At 39.6% G+C, this 16,514-nt stretch overlaps 1 long non-coding RNA gene across 1 annotated transcript; it reads right to left on the bottom strand.

Annotated features, from left to right (window-relative positions):
* Positions 1-549: 549 nt before the first annotated feature.
* Positions 550-1,791, bottom strand: LOC118488296. Its single transcript, XR_004884171.1, has 3 exons — positions 1,654-1,791; positions 1,132-1,185; positions 550-659 (listed from the first exon to the last, which is right to left on the bottom strand). It is a non-coding gene; the product is annotated as an uncharacterized LOC118488296 (long non-coding RNA).
* Between the last annotated feature and the right edge of the window lie 14,723 nt (positions 1,792-16,514).

Below are 16,514 nucleotides of genomic sequence, written 5' to 3'. Positions count from 1 at the left end.
GGATGTATTCAGAACGTAAGTTATGCGCGAAAGTGCAAACTTATGCACTTTTTGACACTTTTTGTCCCTGAATGATCCAAAAGTTTATTTTAGCACACCGAACCTCTCAAAGCCTATTTCTAAGCTATGTAAAGGATATTTAAGGTGTGTTTAACTTATGGTCATGCTCCGAAATGTTTGTTACAGTTCAAATTGGCATACTTTCGCAGTTTGTCAAGTTTAGTCCCTGTAAGCGAATTAACTTGTTTTTGCCATATCAAAGCCTTCAAAACTTATTTCTAAGTTATGTAAAGGTTATTTAAGGTATGTTAAGTATATGTTGATGTTCTGGAGTATTTGTCGCATTTAAACTGAGTACGTTTACGCACCAGTTTGCGTATAATTCTCCAGAAAGCGATATAAAGTTTGAAATTGAGCAAGAATTGATATGTGCAAAAGATACACATATTTATACAAGATCCCAAGTATGAAATACAATATTTCATCGGCTTGGTATTTGTTTGATGGTCGCGGTGACACAGGTGTCACATAACAAAGTTGGACAAAATAACAAGTCATGGACCATAAAGATGAACATAAACTAGCGGAAGCATTTGGTATAACATGACGTGGACACGTGCTCGCTCCAAATCTCCAAATCGCCTAAAGTGAGGATTTACCTACATTCAACAACAAGGTTTTTAAAGTTAGTCATCTCAGTTGTCAAATCATAATTCCTTTGTTTTAGTTTCATCCATATATGAGCTTTCTTCTTTCTTACACATTCGACTACCCAAGTAATTGGGTTTGGCATAAACACTCTCAATGAGAGTTAAGCATACACATTTGACCCGTTAAGTAGGGTTATTTGCTTTCAACATAAATTCTTCTTTCTATCCGTATAACGGATTAAGCTTCTAGCATTCATTATAGCATTCAAAACCACCCGTTCAAAACGGATGGTAGCTTATTCTTACTCGACTTGTTCACTAGAACCGGTCGACTTGCATATGTTATTATAACTCTCTTAACAACCAAATCCGCAAGGGATTTGCGAGTTACTTACTAATCACTATAGCCTTTTTGACAAAGATTAAATATCATATTATAAACAATATTATAATTAAGGTTTTTGTATGCAACGAAACATACCTTTGTCTTGTGAGCTTTCCGACTTCTTAGAACCTGAGCCCTCTTCCTTTACTCCTATATTAACACATCCGTTCATTTGTTTAGTACCCGAAACTTCATTCCATTACATTCAATATTACACATAGTTGTTCATTCAAGCATTTCATCAAACACATGGCGGGTTTCACATTTTTGGGACATTTACTCATTTAACTAACATATATTTCTAAGCTAATTCTTTAATCATTCAACAATATTCAATTAAGCTTTATTCTAAATCAGATTATCTAGTGATTTTTACATCATAAACAAGGTTATTCCTCAAAAACACACACACACACATATCAAAACTTGATCAATCTAACCCTAGCAACTTCTCATCAACTTGGGTCTTGGCTATTAACCACAAATTTTCTAGAATTCAGACATGATTCTGATCCTACATCATAATCTTAACTTAATTTCATAACTTCCGTATCATGCAATCAGATTTGATCAAGACCCATTTCCTACAATTTGCTAAATCATAAAAATTCAACTTACCACTTCGAAGAACAAGTCTTGGAGCTTAGAATTCGTTGTTTATACTTTCGATTTTCTCAAGATTTCACTTGATTCACGTGGATTTTGATAAACTAGGGTTAAACCCCTCCTTTGCTCCCCTTGTTGATCGATCAGAACCCACACACGAACTATGTGTGGGTTTTTGATATTATTCACTTTAGTAAATTGACTTTTAGACATTTACAAATTTAGTCCCTAAATTTTCAAACACTTATTAAATTTAAATATTACCCCATTTGCTTCTACATCTTATCCTAAGTGAAATAATCATTTTTTTTGGGTGTTATAAGTCTACCCCCCTTAAAAGAGGTTTCGTCCCTGAAACTTGAACGTATAACAAACCTGAATGTATAACAAAATTTAAACGCGTACATACCAAAAAAAAACGGATATTGCTTCCTCATTTCATCTTCAGCTTCCCACGTGAGTTCTGAGCCCTTTCGGTGCTGCCATTGCACCAACACTTGTCGAACAGCTTTGTTGCGGAGATTCATCACCTTAACATCTTTAATGGCTATTGGTCTTTCGGCATAATTTAACCCCTCGTCCAACACGATGTCATCGAGAGGTACTAATGCGGTTTCATCCGCAAGACACTTTCTCAATTGCGATACGTGGAAGGTATTGTGAATCCCGTCTAAGGAAGGCGGTAATTCTAATCGATATGCAACTTTTCCAACTCGAGCTAAGATTTTAAACGGCCCAATGAAACGAAGACCTAACTTACCACATTTACGAAAACGGATTATGCCTTTCCATGGCGATACTTTCAATAGGACATAATCTCCGACCTGAAATTCAATAGGACGCCTTCTCTTGTCCGCATAGTCTTTTTGTCGATCTTGGGCTGCTTTCAGTCGAGCTCTCACCAATTTTATCTTTTCGTTTGTTACTGCTATTAAATCACTTGGCGCAAGCTCTCTTTGCCCTACTTCGCCCCAACATACGGGAGTTCTACATTTTCTCCCGTACAGTAATTCATAAGGAGCCATTTGAATGCCACTATGGTAACTATAATTATAAGAGAATTCTACTAGTGGCAGATGGTCATCCCAATTTCCCCCAAAGTCTAAAGCACACGCTCTCAACATATCGACAAGTGTTTGTATGGTTCTTTCTGACTGGCCATCAGTCTGAGGGTGGTAGGCGGTGCTTATGTGTAACCTCGTGCCCACGCTTTCGTGAAAATTTTGCCAGTAGTGGGAGGTAAATCTGGTGTCCCGGTCCAAGACAATTGACACGGGCACCCCGTATCGAGATATAATCTCGTTCATGTAAATCTCCGCCTTAATGGGTAGAAAATGAGCGCTTTTCGTAAGTCGGTCCACAATTACCCATATTGTATCATGCCCCTTTTTCGTTCTAGGAAGCTTGGTTACCAAATCCATCGTTAATTCCTACCACTTCCGTACCGGTATTTCCAAGGGTTGTAGTTCCCCGTACGGCTTTTGATGCTCGGCTTTCACTTGGGAACATGTTAAGCATTTCGCGACATACTTGACTATATCACGTTTCATGCCCGGCCACCAATAATTGGTCTTCAAGTCCCGATACATCTTTGTAGCCCCGGGGTGGACTGAGTATCGTGACTTATGTGCCTCGTCGAGTAGAGCGGTCTTGACTTCACAGAATCGGGGTATCCAAATTCGGCCAAATCGCGTCTTGTGTCCGGTCGAATTTTCTTCTAATTTATCGATTACACCTTTTAATCTTTCTTTCTTTAAGTCTTCTGCTCCAAGCGACTTTATTTGAGATTCACGTATCGTTTCAAGTAATCGTGGCGTAACTATCATCTTCATGGATTTTACACGAAGAGGAGACGGATACTCTCTTCGGCTTAACGCATCAGCTACCACATTTGCTTTTCTCGGGTGATAAAGGATATCACAATCATAATCTTTAATAAGTTCCAGCCATCTCCGTTGCCTCATGTTTAAGTCTTTCTGCTCAAAGAAATAACTGAGGCTTTTATGATCTGAGTAAATGGTGCATCTTGTGCCATATAGATAATGCCTCCATATCTTTAAGGCGAACACTACCGCTGCCAATTCAAGATCGTGAGTTGGGTAGTTTACTTCATGTGGCTTCAATTGTCGTGAAGCATAATCGACAACCCTTCCTCTTTGCATCAGTACGCAGCCTAATCCCTGGTGTGAAGCGTCTGAATAGACCACCAGGTCTTTAGTCCCATCCGGTAATGTCAAGACCGGGGGACGTGATAGTTTCTCCTTTAATGTTTGAAAGGCCTCCACTTGTTCTTTACCCCACACAAACTTCTCTTTCTTTCTTGTCAGTTTTGTTAAGGGTAAGGCTATCTTTGAAAAATCCTGTATGAACTGTCTATAGTATCCTGCAAGGCCCAGAAAACTTCTTATTTCGGTCACGTTCTTCGGGGAAACCCACTTCAATATCGCATCGATCTTTGACGAATCTACGAACACACCCTCCGAGTTGATCACATGCCCCAAGAACTTCACTTCTCTGAGCCAAAAGGCGCATTTTGAGAATTTCGCATAAAGTTTCTCCTTGCGGAGAACTTCCAGCACTTCACGCAAGTGCTTTGCATGCTCGGCTTTGCTTCGCATATAGACTAAGATATCATCTATAAACACGATTACCGATTTGTTTAGCATGGGTCGGCACACCCGGTTCATAAGATCCATAAATGCAGCCGGCGCATTCGTTAATCCGAAAGACTTGACTAGAAATTCATAATGCCCATATCGGGTTCGGAACACGGTCTTTGGAATACTTCTCCACGTACTCTAACTTGATGATACCCTGAACGTAGGTCTATCTTGGAGAACCAAATCGCCCCTTGTAATTGATCAAAAAGGTCGTCAATTCTAGGCAAAGGGTAGCGGTTCTTTATAGTCAGCTTATTTAGTTCTCTATAGTCGATACACATACGCATCGACCCGTCTTTCTTCTTAACAAATAAGACAGGTGCTCCCCAAGGTGACACAATCGGGCGTATAAAACCCTTATCTAAAAGATCTTGTAGTTGTGTCATTAATTCGTGTATTTCGGTGGGAGCCAACCTATAGGGAGCCTTTGCAACTGGCTTCGCACCCGGATTCAATTCGATACGAAATTCTATTTCTCGTTCGGGAGGAAGTCCCAGCAATTCCTCCGGAAATTCATTCACTATCTCCACGTCTTCAAGCTTAGGGAAACCTTGTTGGGCATCTACCACATAAGCTAGGTATGCCCTTCCCCCGTTAAGTGTATACTTCGCGGCTTGAACGAGGGTACAAAGTTTCGTTTCCATCCTTCTCTCGCCTTGTACGATTAATCGTTTTCCACTTGGGGATTGGATATGTATTGTTTTAGTTTCACAGTTGATCCCCGCTTGGTGTCGGGCCATCCAATCCATGCCCACTATCATTTTGAATTCCCCCAAAACCATAGGTGTGAGGTCGATATTGAATTCTTCATCTTCTATTGTAAACTTCCAATTTCTACAAATCTCGTTTAACGTATACGTCTTACTATCGGCTATTTCTACTTCTAAGGGCATCGGCATTCGTTCAATCTTAAATGAAGGATGTTGTACGATTTCGTTTGAAATAAAAGATGTAGTGGCCCCGGTATCAAACAAAACATGAACTGGCATAGAATTTAATAGAAACATACCTGAAACAACATTCAGATGAACCTTAGCCTCCTCGGATGTGATTTGGAACATCCTTCCTTTAGCCCTAGAACCCTCTTGCTTCTTGTCTACCTCTTTCGATTCTTGCTGAAGTTTTGGGCATTCTGATTTGATATGCCCCCTTTCAAAACAATTGAAACAAGTCTTCGGGTTGTTCGGGCATTGATAAGACGAATGCCCCTCCTTACCGCATTTGTAGCACCCCTTTTTGCCTAACAAACACTCTCCGGTATGGAGTTTTCCACAAGTCTTGCAAGGAGTAATTCCATCTTTCGACTTACCCTTCCTTCCAGGATCCTGAAACTTCCCCTTTTTAGATGGACTAGAACTTGCACCCCTTTCACTTGGTCTCTTTTCACCTCGCTCTTCTTGCCTTTTAATTTCAATCTCTCTATCCCGTGCTAAATTAATAAGCTCATCAAGGGTTTCACATTTTGAGGGAGTGATGAACTCTCTAATTTCTGCCTTCAACACGCCATAGAAACGATTGATCTTCATTCTTTCAGTTGTTACAAAATCCCCACAGAACTTCATCTTATCCATGAAAGCGTTTGATATTTCGTTTACTGACTCATTTTTCTGCCGGAGGCGTAAGAAATCCTCCTGAATCTTGTCAATAGCCGACTGAGGACAATGATATCTCATGAAGGGCTCCTTGAACTCTTGCCAAGTCATAATTTGAAGTCTATCTTCGCCTATTTCCTTACTGTGCGCATCCCACCAATCTTTCGCTTGATGGGTTAGTTGACCGGTAGCGAACATCACTTGATCTTATCGCACCGACTTCGTATAAATACCGCCTCTATATTCGAAATCCATCTTTGATATTCGATTGGATCGATTTTACCGTCATACGTTGTTGGATGGCATGCCATAAAATCTTTGTATGTGCACCTTCGTTCCTTGCCTTTACTTTTGGACCCCTCAATTAGTTCTTTCAATTCCTCGATCTTACTAGTCATCATAGCATCCACGACTCCCAAAACTCGGCTTTCTACTTCTTGAGCTAATCGGGGAAGATTAGCTTGTATAACCCCTTCCGCTACTTCTGTGACTTTGCTCTCAAATGCTTCTTGTCTAACCATATCATCGTTATCATCATTATCATCATTAACATTTCTTACTTCGGCCATCTACAAAAGACGGTTTTTTATTCAACATTAATCACAAGCTTTCCATATAGTACATACTTAAAATCTTATTTACTGCATTCAAAATAATGTAATTCGTAATCTTGATTATCTAAGTTTTATCATTCGACTCGTGTTATTCACATTGTTACTTTCAGTTCTTATCGAATTCGCTTTCATTGTGATCACAGACTGTGATACTAAGTATCTTATCATCATGCTTATAAGGACCCTATGCTATCATCTAACGGTCCTTTGGATCACACGGAACTCCCAAACACGAATACAACAAAATAAAAGAAATTTTCTGCGGATCACATTTGTAAAGGCCATCGGCGACGGCTGGTCATACCGTCGGCGACAGGTCCTAAATATGGGTCGTCGCCCACTTTGTCCGTAGGCAGGAAGTTTAGGCGTCGGCTGAATGGGGGCGTCGGCGACGGCTTCTCGAATTGCTGAAACGCTGCTGTGTCATTTTTTTGTTACCTTGTCTATTTCCCGTGCATATTTCCAGCCATACGGTTCCCGAGTTCTCCGTATGGCCTCCCTATCTATTCATCTATAAACTTAGCTTTTATTTTTGCATCCGAAACATATTACACATACCATTATTATTACTGAGAACTTGACGTATTACCTCATTGGCGATCTTGGAGCGAGCACATTAGCACGAGCCATTCGGTTTGAGTTCGAGCGCTAGGACTCTTGCCCGAATCCCTCAAACCTTGGCTCTGATACCAACTTGTAAGGTCCGCTTTTCCATAAATAATAAATTACTTACAACAGTGATTTAAAGACATCAAAAATACCAACTTTGATACATAATAAAATTTTTACAAAAATTGGGCATGACCGAAAGCAACAATCTACGATCCGTTTAACATTAAACTACCCAAAGCAAAGACAACAAGTTTTGCAAATATACGACTACTAACAAAGTTGGACAAAATAACAAGTCATGGACCATAAAGATGAACATAAACTAGCGGAAGCATTTGGTATAACATGACGTGGACACGTGCTCGCTCCAAATCTCCAAATCACCTAAAGTGAGGATTTACCTACATTCAACAACAAGGTTTTTAAAGTTAGTCATCTCAGTTGTCAAATCATAATTCCTTTGTTTTAGTTTCATCCATATATGAGCTTTCTTCTTTCTTACACATTCGACTACCCAAGTAATTGGGTTTGGCATAAACACTCTCAATGAGAGTTAAGCATACACATTTGACCCGTTAAGTTGGGTTCTTTGCTTTCAACATAAATTCTTCTTTCTATCCGTATAACGGATTAAGCTTCTAGCATTCATTATAGCATTCAAAACCACCCGTTCAAAACGGATGGTAGCTTATTCTTACTCGACTTGTTCACTAGAACCGGTCGACTTGCATAGGTTATTATAACTCTCTTAACAACCAAATCCGCAAGGGATTTGCGAGTTACTTACTAATCACTATAGCCTTTTTGACAAAGATTAAATATCATATTATAAACAAAATTATAATTAAGGTTTTTGTATGCAACGAAACATACCTTTGTCTTGTGAGCTTTCCGACTTCTTAGAACCTGAGCCCTCTTCCTTTACTCCTATATTAACACATCCGTTCATTTGTTTAGTACCCAAAACTTCATTCCATTACATTCAATATTACACATAGTTGTTCATTCAAGCATTTCATCAAACACATGGCGGGTTTCACATTTTTGGGACATTTACTCATTTAACTAACATATATTTCTAAGCTAATTCCTTTAATCATTCAACAATATTCAATTAAGCTTTACTCTAAATTAGATTATCTAGTGATTTTTACATCATAAACAAGGTTATTCCTCAAAAAGACACACACATATCAAAACTTGATCAATCTAACCCTAGCAACTTCTCGTCAACTTGGGTCTTGGCTATTAACCATAAATTTTCTAGAATTCAGACATGATTCTGATCCTACATCATAATCTTAACTTAATTTCATAACTTCCATATCATGGAATCAGATTTGATCAAGACCCATTTCCTACAATTTGCTAAATCATAAAAATTCAACTTACCACTTCGAAGAACAAGTCTTGGAGCTTAGAATTCGTTGTTTATACTTTCGATTTTCTCAAGATTTCATTTGATTCACGTGGATTTTGAAAAACTAGGGTTGAACCCCTCCTTTGCTCCCCTTGTTGATCGATCAGAACCCACACACGAACTATGTGTGGGTTTTTGATATTATTCACTTTAGTAAATTGACTTTTAGACATTTACAACTTTAGTCCCTAAATTTTCAAACACTTATTAAATTTAAATATTAACCCATTTGCTTCTACATCTTATCCTAAGTGAAATAATCATTTTTTTGGGGTGTTACACTCGTATTGGACAAGATCTCTTCTGAACGACTCGTTAAGGTCGCACAACGATCCTACAATGTTTACCTTTGATCGGGTTCTCGTACAACAACAACTATCACTCCAGTATTCAAATGGCTCCTTTTGAAGCACTATATGGTCGCAAGTGCCAATCTCCTATTTGTTGGCACGAAATTGGTGACGCTCAAATTACTGGCCCTGAGCTTATTCAAGAAACGACGGATAAGATTCTTCAAATCTGTAACAACCTCCTGAAGGAAAAAAGCAGAAAAAGAGCTACGCAGATAAACATCACAAACCTTTGGAGTTCAAAGTTGGCGATCAAGTACTTCTTGAGGTATCTCCTTGGAAAGGAGCTGTTCATTTTGGAAAAAAAGGGAAAACTTGCCCCACGCTTTGCTGGTCCATTCAAGATACTCGAGAGGATTGATAAAGTAGAATATAGACTCGATTTACCTCAAGAACTTAGCAACGTTCATCCAACGTTCCATGTCTCAAACCTTAAGAAGTGCTTAGCTGACGAAGGACTTTGAATCCCAATCGAAGATTTTCAAATCAACGACCCTCTCCATTTTCTAAAAACCGGTCTAAATAATGGATCGAGGAACCAAACAATTTAGGCACATCAGAATTGCCATAAACAAGGTTTGATGGGAAGGAAAGCGCTACAGTGAATTCACTTGGGAACACAAGAGCAAAATGAAGACCAAGCATCCACATCTCTTCGTTCAGATTTACACTTAAATTTCAAGGACCAAATTTCCTAAAGTAGGGGAGACTGTAACGCTTAGCATATTTGTACCTTCCTTATTTAGGAAGTGTTGGATCTGAGTTTGATTCTGATTGTATTTTGTGTTTGTAATTAAGGTGAAAATGGATGAGTGTTCAGCGGAATTAAGATGAAAACAAACTTTGCATACAATCAGACGAGAGTAATACTTTGATCAAACATCTTTACACAATGAATCGGAAGATTGAATTTATTTCAATAATGATTACAATGATTGATTAATGAATGCAAACTCCCCCTCAGCCAGATCAGTTGTTTGTTCGTGCAAAGAAGACGATTGTGCAAAAGAGCTAATAGAACAGTACAAAGTACTGATCTATTTATAGGCACTTGCAAACTACTGAGCATCTTAGCTGACGTCACCATGAAAGTGACATCTAACCTCCTAACAAACTCTAACCTCTGATCTATACAAACACTGCTATGTTAACTACTGCTATTACATTTCATTACAAACAGACTATAGATCAGCTGCTGCTACCTTCCACTGTTGTGAACCCAGCAGCACTTGTCCGGATCAGGAATGCTTGACTCAAAGCAGTAGATTGAATCAGCAGGGCCTTAGTCTTTCATCAGGTCTTTACTTGAGCAGCAGTTGTAGGTCAGCATTTAGCAAGATCAGCAGATAGGAGGTCAGCAGATGTTGTAATCACTTTCAAGGGGAGAGATTTGTATGAAGACATCTGCTTATTCTGGATCCACTGCTCTGATCCAGTTTTGGCTTTAATTATATGTTCCTCTGATAGGGTTCAATCCCAACAATCTCCCCCTGGAACAGATAATGCCAAAACTCTTCATTATTGTGGACCTTTATTGCCTCATCAACAGTTCCCTTATCTGTCCTTTAAACTGTAGTTCAAAGTTAAGGGCATCTGTGTCTTCATCATCCCTGCTAAGTGGAAGATCAAGGAGATCCTGCAAATCTTCAAGACTCAGGCCAAGAGCTTGTTCCCTTGATATTTTCTCCACTTCTCCACCAGACCTGAGCAAAGTCAATACGCAGGTCTGTTTGTCAGTTTCCCACTTTTGTATTTTTGAGCCTGGTGGGTTTCTTGGTTGATGTTTATTTGCAGAGGTATTTGGTGAGGCTGGCCTATTCATCACTGGCTGACCAGCATTTGAAGATTGACCCAAACCAAGAGTTTCTATGATCATTTTCTTTATGCCTTCTTTTACAAGGTCATCTCCTTTTATCAACTCTTGGATGGTTTCAGCTCCCAACTGTTTGTGTATCCTTCTTTTGTAGGTGGTTCTGACCACATCTTCTTTCCATCTAGCAACTTGTCTTTTGTTTCCATATTCAGCAGCAACCAGTTCTTCTCTCATTCTTTTCAGTTCTACCTGTTTGTCAGGTACATTCTTTCTAAACTTTGCCCAGTCAGGAGGAAGGTGAGTGACTTTCCTTTTTATCATGTCTTGAATTCTTGCTGCTTCATTTTCAAGCTCAAGAACAGTCCACTCTTTGTACATGTATCTCTCTCCCTTGTACTTCTTGTGAGCCATGATGCTTTCAATGTAGTCTTTCTTCAAAGTTTCAGCTGCTCTCTCTGAAATTTGTTGACTGACATTTTTTGCAAATCGTTCTAGGGAGCTGACTTGTGTGAGTAGATATTGATAGTATCTAGAAATTTCTTTGTCAGATTTCCCTTGTGTGTTTCTCTTTGAGATATCCTCTGCTTGCTTGGCCTTGATCTTCAAATATTCATCAACATTTTTAGGCCAGGGATATCCATTTATTGATGGCAACCTCCTTTTGGCAGGGTCATCCTCATAGTAAAAAGATTTTATTTCTTCTCTAACAGCTTCTAGTTCAAGAGGAAATTGAACACCTGCAGGAGGTAAGGGCTTGTGCATTTGAACTGAAGAGAGAGCAACTGGTTTTGGTATTGTGACAAGAGCTAAAGGTTTTGAAGATGTTTGAGGTGGTGAAGTGTCATTATCTTTGAGAATTAGCCTTCTCCTCTTTGTGTGAGGAGGGGCTGATGATGTTTTGGATGAAACAGTGGTGGTGGATGTAGTGGCAGTGATTTGTGATAGACAAACAGTTGTTGAAACAACTGGTGTTCCAATCACTGTTGTCTTTACAGCAGATGTTGTAACAACTGCTGTCTTCTGCCTTTTGGCAGGAGGTGATTTTGTTTTTGGTGGTGATGGTGGTAAAGCAGTGGATGTAGTGTGTGTTGAAGTGGTGTGTGTTGAAGTGGGAGTAGATGTTGAAACCACGGAAGTACCAACAGTAGTGGGAACAACAGGAGTTACAACAGCTGTTTTAGGAGGTGGTTTTGAAACAGACTTTGAACGTCTGGTTGGAATGGATTTGGGTAGCCTTACTATTTTTGTAGGCTTCTTCTTTTTATCAACAAGATTTTCATTATCTTTTGACCCTAAAGCACCCTGATCCGGATAATCCACCCTGGCTTTCCTTTTGGCCTCTCTATCCCTTTTTACACTTGCAACTGCTTCTGCCAGTGCATTTGTAGTCACATCAATTTTCTTGCTTCCATCTGGCAGAGGGATCTGTTTGGTCCTATTTGCATTTTCTGGTGCAAGGTAGATACCATCCTCTATTCCCTTCTTTTTCCACTCCTGAATTTTCTCCCCCTTTTTGGCATTATCTGGGGGAAGTTGATCAATGAAGAGAACTGGTGGAAGAGTAGTGCCAGTAGTGTGCAGGATCTGAGTTTTGAGAGACTTTAGATCAGCCTGAGTGTTTTTGAACCTTGACTCCATTGCATTTCTCAGCTGTTGAACATGTTTTTCATGTTGCTGATCTGCTAGTTGTGCTTGATGATGGAGAAAAGGTTGAAATAGATTCCAGAGCTCATTTGTAGCAGATGCCGGTTGTGGAGCAGGTGCTTGAGGTTGAACAGCAGTGGATTGCATCTTTTGAGATTTCAACACCTGCTGTAGCATGTTTTTAAGATCTGCAACAGATGTATCCAACTTTTCAATTCGCTCCGTCAAATCCTGATATTTTAAATCATCACCCAATTTAATGGGATCATCTGATTTCCCACGAACAGTGGTTGTATCAGTGGTAGAGGTAGGGAGTTTACTCCAAACATTAACCACTGATGCCCCTTTTTCTTGGGACTGGGGTCTTCTTCCTTCAACACTTGACAACCTTTTGATGTTGCCAGTAGGATAAATAAATCCACTGGTGGTTGGCAGAGGTGCTATTAAAGGAATTGCCTCCAAGGAAGTCTTATTGATGTAACCACTGTCCAACTGTAAACCAGTGGGTTCAACAATTGTAGTGGCTGCTTCACTTGGATTACCACCAAGAGTTACTTGTAACTCAAGGGGTGTAACCTCCTCAGGTTGTGTTGGTGGGTTAGCAAGGAATGATACATCAGGCTCAGTCAGTTGTTGAGGCATATTCTCATTAACAGGTGACTGAGAAGGACTGAGTAATGCCTGGTTCAAATCGATTGCATCCAACAAAAGTTGTGTTTTTGGTGGAATTATGGATGTGAGGTGTGGTGTAGAAAGAGGAGTTGCCCCGGGCATTGAGCTATGGATGATGGAAACGAGTGTTTCCAGAGCATCATAATATGGTGGCCCTTTGTGTACAACCTGTTCTTTTTAAGTTACTCAAATAAACAGCCTAACATCTGAAACTTTTTCTTCACAAAAACCTTGAAAAGAAAATAGTAACTTAAAAACCTTGGAAACAGTAAGAATGATTTTGTTTCAACATTATTAACCAAATCTTTAAAGATTTCCCAAGAGTAGTTAAAATTTTGTTCTTGAAGAATTGCATATCCCAGATTTTGAATCTTTAAAGGGATTTCATTAAAAGAAGTGGTTTTGTTTGAAACACATAGTAGGAGGGTATGAAATAAAAATCTGGTTGCAGAAGGAAAATAACTTTTTTGTAAGGTAAGTTTCTTCATCATTGTGGCTTCATACCCTCTTTCAATGAAGTCAGTTTTTAACTCGTTTTTTTGTGAAGGAAGTTTTACCTTTCTGATCATCGAGTTGAAAGACCTCTGAAATGGATTGTGGCGTGATTTGGATAGCTTTTCCCTTTATAGAAGAGTGTATGGTGGTTGCAGTGTCGCCTTGTTTTTCAAGGGTTGCATTTTTCCAGAACTCCCTTTGGGTATCCAAATAGATTGGTGCATTGGCAGTGAACAAAGTTTTGTACTTTGATTTTGCCATGATGTTAATGGTGGAATCGAAAACATCGGTGGTTCCTGGTTTTGTGAGAAGACCCAGGAGATTGTGAGATGATTTATATGGGATTTCAGTGGAGATTGCCTTTTGAGAGGCTGTTTTCGATGTTGATTTGGATGTGGGTTTTGCAGATGACTTCGATTTTGTCATTTTTGAAGAGAATGATCGAAGAAATTTGTGAAGGATGAGATGAAAAACTGTTTTGAGAAGAGATTTTTTTTGAAGAATTCAATTCGATAGTAAAACCCTGTTTTGGTGGTGAGTGGGGGATTTTATAGAGAAGAAAGTGAATGCTGACGTGGCAGCCGTTACAAAAGGTCTGATCACTATGTACTGCCCACGTGACAACCCCTGGTGAAAGTGAAGGACAGTACTTTGATGAAAGTGAGAGATGAAGGCAGTGGTAAGGAAGCAGTGGATGATTTTCACTATCAGTGGATAGCATATCAGTGGATAAGACACTGCTTTTGAACAACAGAGTTTATCAAAGGAAGGAGAGAACAGGGGTTGACTTTCAGCAGTGGACAGACTTTTGAAGTAGAGCAGACTTTTGAACAATCAGTGGTTATGGCAGACTTTGAAGGATTTTAATGAAAATTTCATTTTTAGCTATTTTTAAGGATGGATTTTTGATTTTCTGAAAACACTTTGTTGCTTTTATTCAAAGAAAAACAAGATGTTGCTTGTTATTCCATGTTCAGCATCCCAATCCTAGAGACCAAGCTTTCAAAAGTGGTTGTATCAAGTGCTTTTGTGAGCACATCTGCCAGCTGGTCTTTAGTTGGGACATGATGCAGAGAAATCAAACCTTTTTAATAGCAATCCCTCACAAAGTGATGTCTGATGTCGATGTGTTTGGTGGTAGAGTGAGAAACTGGATTTTTGATGATATTTTCTGCTGCCTGGCTGTCCAACATGAGTGGTGTTTTTAAGGCAGTGATACCAAAATCCAGTAACTGATTTTGAAGCCACAGGAGTTGGGCTGTATAGCTTGCAGCAGCGATGTATTCAGCCTCAGCAATGGATGTTGAAACTGCTTCTTGCTTTTTGCTTTGCCAAGAAACTAAGCAATCGCCTAGAAACTGGCACCCTCCTGAAGTGGACTTCCTTGTGGTTTGACATCCAGCAAAGTCAATGTCTGAAAAACCTGAAAGCTTGATATTCCCATTAGCTGGATACCAGATACCAAGTGTGGGAGCACCTTTTATGTATCTGAAGATCCTTTTTACAGCAATGAGATTTGATTTTCTGGGAGCTGATTGACTTCTTGCACAGACACATGTTGCAAACATGATGTCTGGTCTAGATGCATTTAGGTACAATAAAGACCCAATCATGCTTCTATAGAGTGTTTGGTCAATCAGCTCATCCTTTTCATCAGACATGACCAGCTTATTTGTTGCCATGGGTGTGCTGCATGGTTTACAATCATTCATATCAAATTTGGTCAAAAGTTCTTTAGCATATTTGCTTTGATGAATGAAAGTTCCATTTTGCATTTGCTGTACTTGGAGACCAAGAAAGCATTGCAGCTCACGCATTGCACTCATTTCAAACTCAGCTGTCATGAGTTCTCTAAACTCTTCACACATTTTGTTACATGTGCTTCCAAAAATAATGTCATCCACATAAATTTGGACAATCATTAAATCCTTCCCACTCCATTTAAGAAACAGTGTTTTATCAATGGTACCTCTTTTGAAACCATTTGAGAGTAGGAAGTTGGAAAGAGTTTCATACCAGGCCCTTGGTGCTTGTTTCAGGCCATACAAGGCTTTGTTTAGCCTGTAGACATGATCAGGATAAAATGGATCCTCAAAACATGGAGGTTGACATACATACACCTCTTCTTGAATTGTACCATAGAGGAAAGCACTTTTGATATCCATTTGAAACACCTTCATGTTGTGGTTGACAGCAAAGGCCAGGAACAGTCTAATGGCTTCCAATCTTGCAACAGTGGCGAATGTTTCATCATAATCAATCCCCTCTTCCTGTCTGTAACCTTGAACCACAAGCCTGGCTTTATTCTTGACAACAATGCCCCTTTCATCAGTTTTGTTCTTGAAGACCCACTTTGTGCCAATGGGACTGACCTCTTCTGGCAGTGGTACAAGCTCCCATACTTGTTGTCTTTTAAACTATTGGAGCTTCTCTTGCATGGCTTCTACCCAGCTGTTGTCTTTCAGTGCCTCTTGGTACTTGACTGGCTAATGGAGTGATAGAAAACCAGCAAAAAGACAAATGTTTTGGGTTTGGCTTCTTGTGAGCACCCCTTCATTGATGTTGCCAATGATTTGATCAGGTGGATGAGATCTCAAGAAGATTAAATCTCCTTGGTATGGTATGATGGCATTTGTTGGTGAAGGCTGCAAATGTGTATCATCTGAGCTAACCACTGCTTGTGACTTTGATGACCCAGCAGTGGCTTCAAAAGGTGGTGGAATAGGACGTAATGAAGTGGACAACTGCTGACTTTTATCCACTGTTTGAGGACTTTTGTCAGTAGTGTTTGAGGATGTGGAAGCAGTGGTGGATGGGCTACTTTGGTCAACAACTGTTGAGGTAGCAGTGGTTGAGCTTTGACAACTGTTTTGAACAGCTGGTGCTTTTCCCTTTGTGGCAGACCTTTGAGGGATGATGATTTCATACCCATAGTCTGGTGTTGTATCCTCTGATGAACCTGCACTGTTAGTCTTGACAGCAGTATTTTCAAAAGTAAATT

The sequence above is a fragment of the Helianthus annuus genome, chromosome 16 (genome assembly GCF_002127325.2).
Source record: "Helianthus annuus cultivar XRQ/B chromosome 16, HanXRQr2.0-SUNRISE, whole genome shotgun sequence".
Taxonomy (NCBI): Eukaryota; Viridiplantae; Streptophyta; class Magnoliopsida; order Asterales; family Asteraceae; genus Helianthus; species Helianthus annuus.
This window is presented reverse-complemented; position numbering and strand designations above follow the sequence as displayed.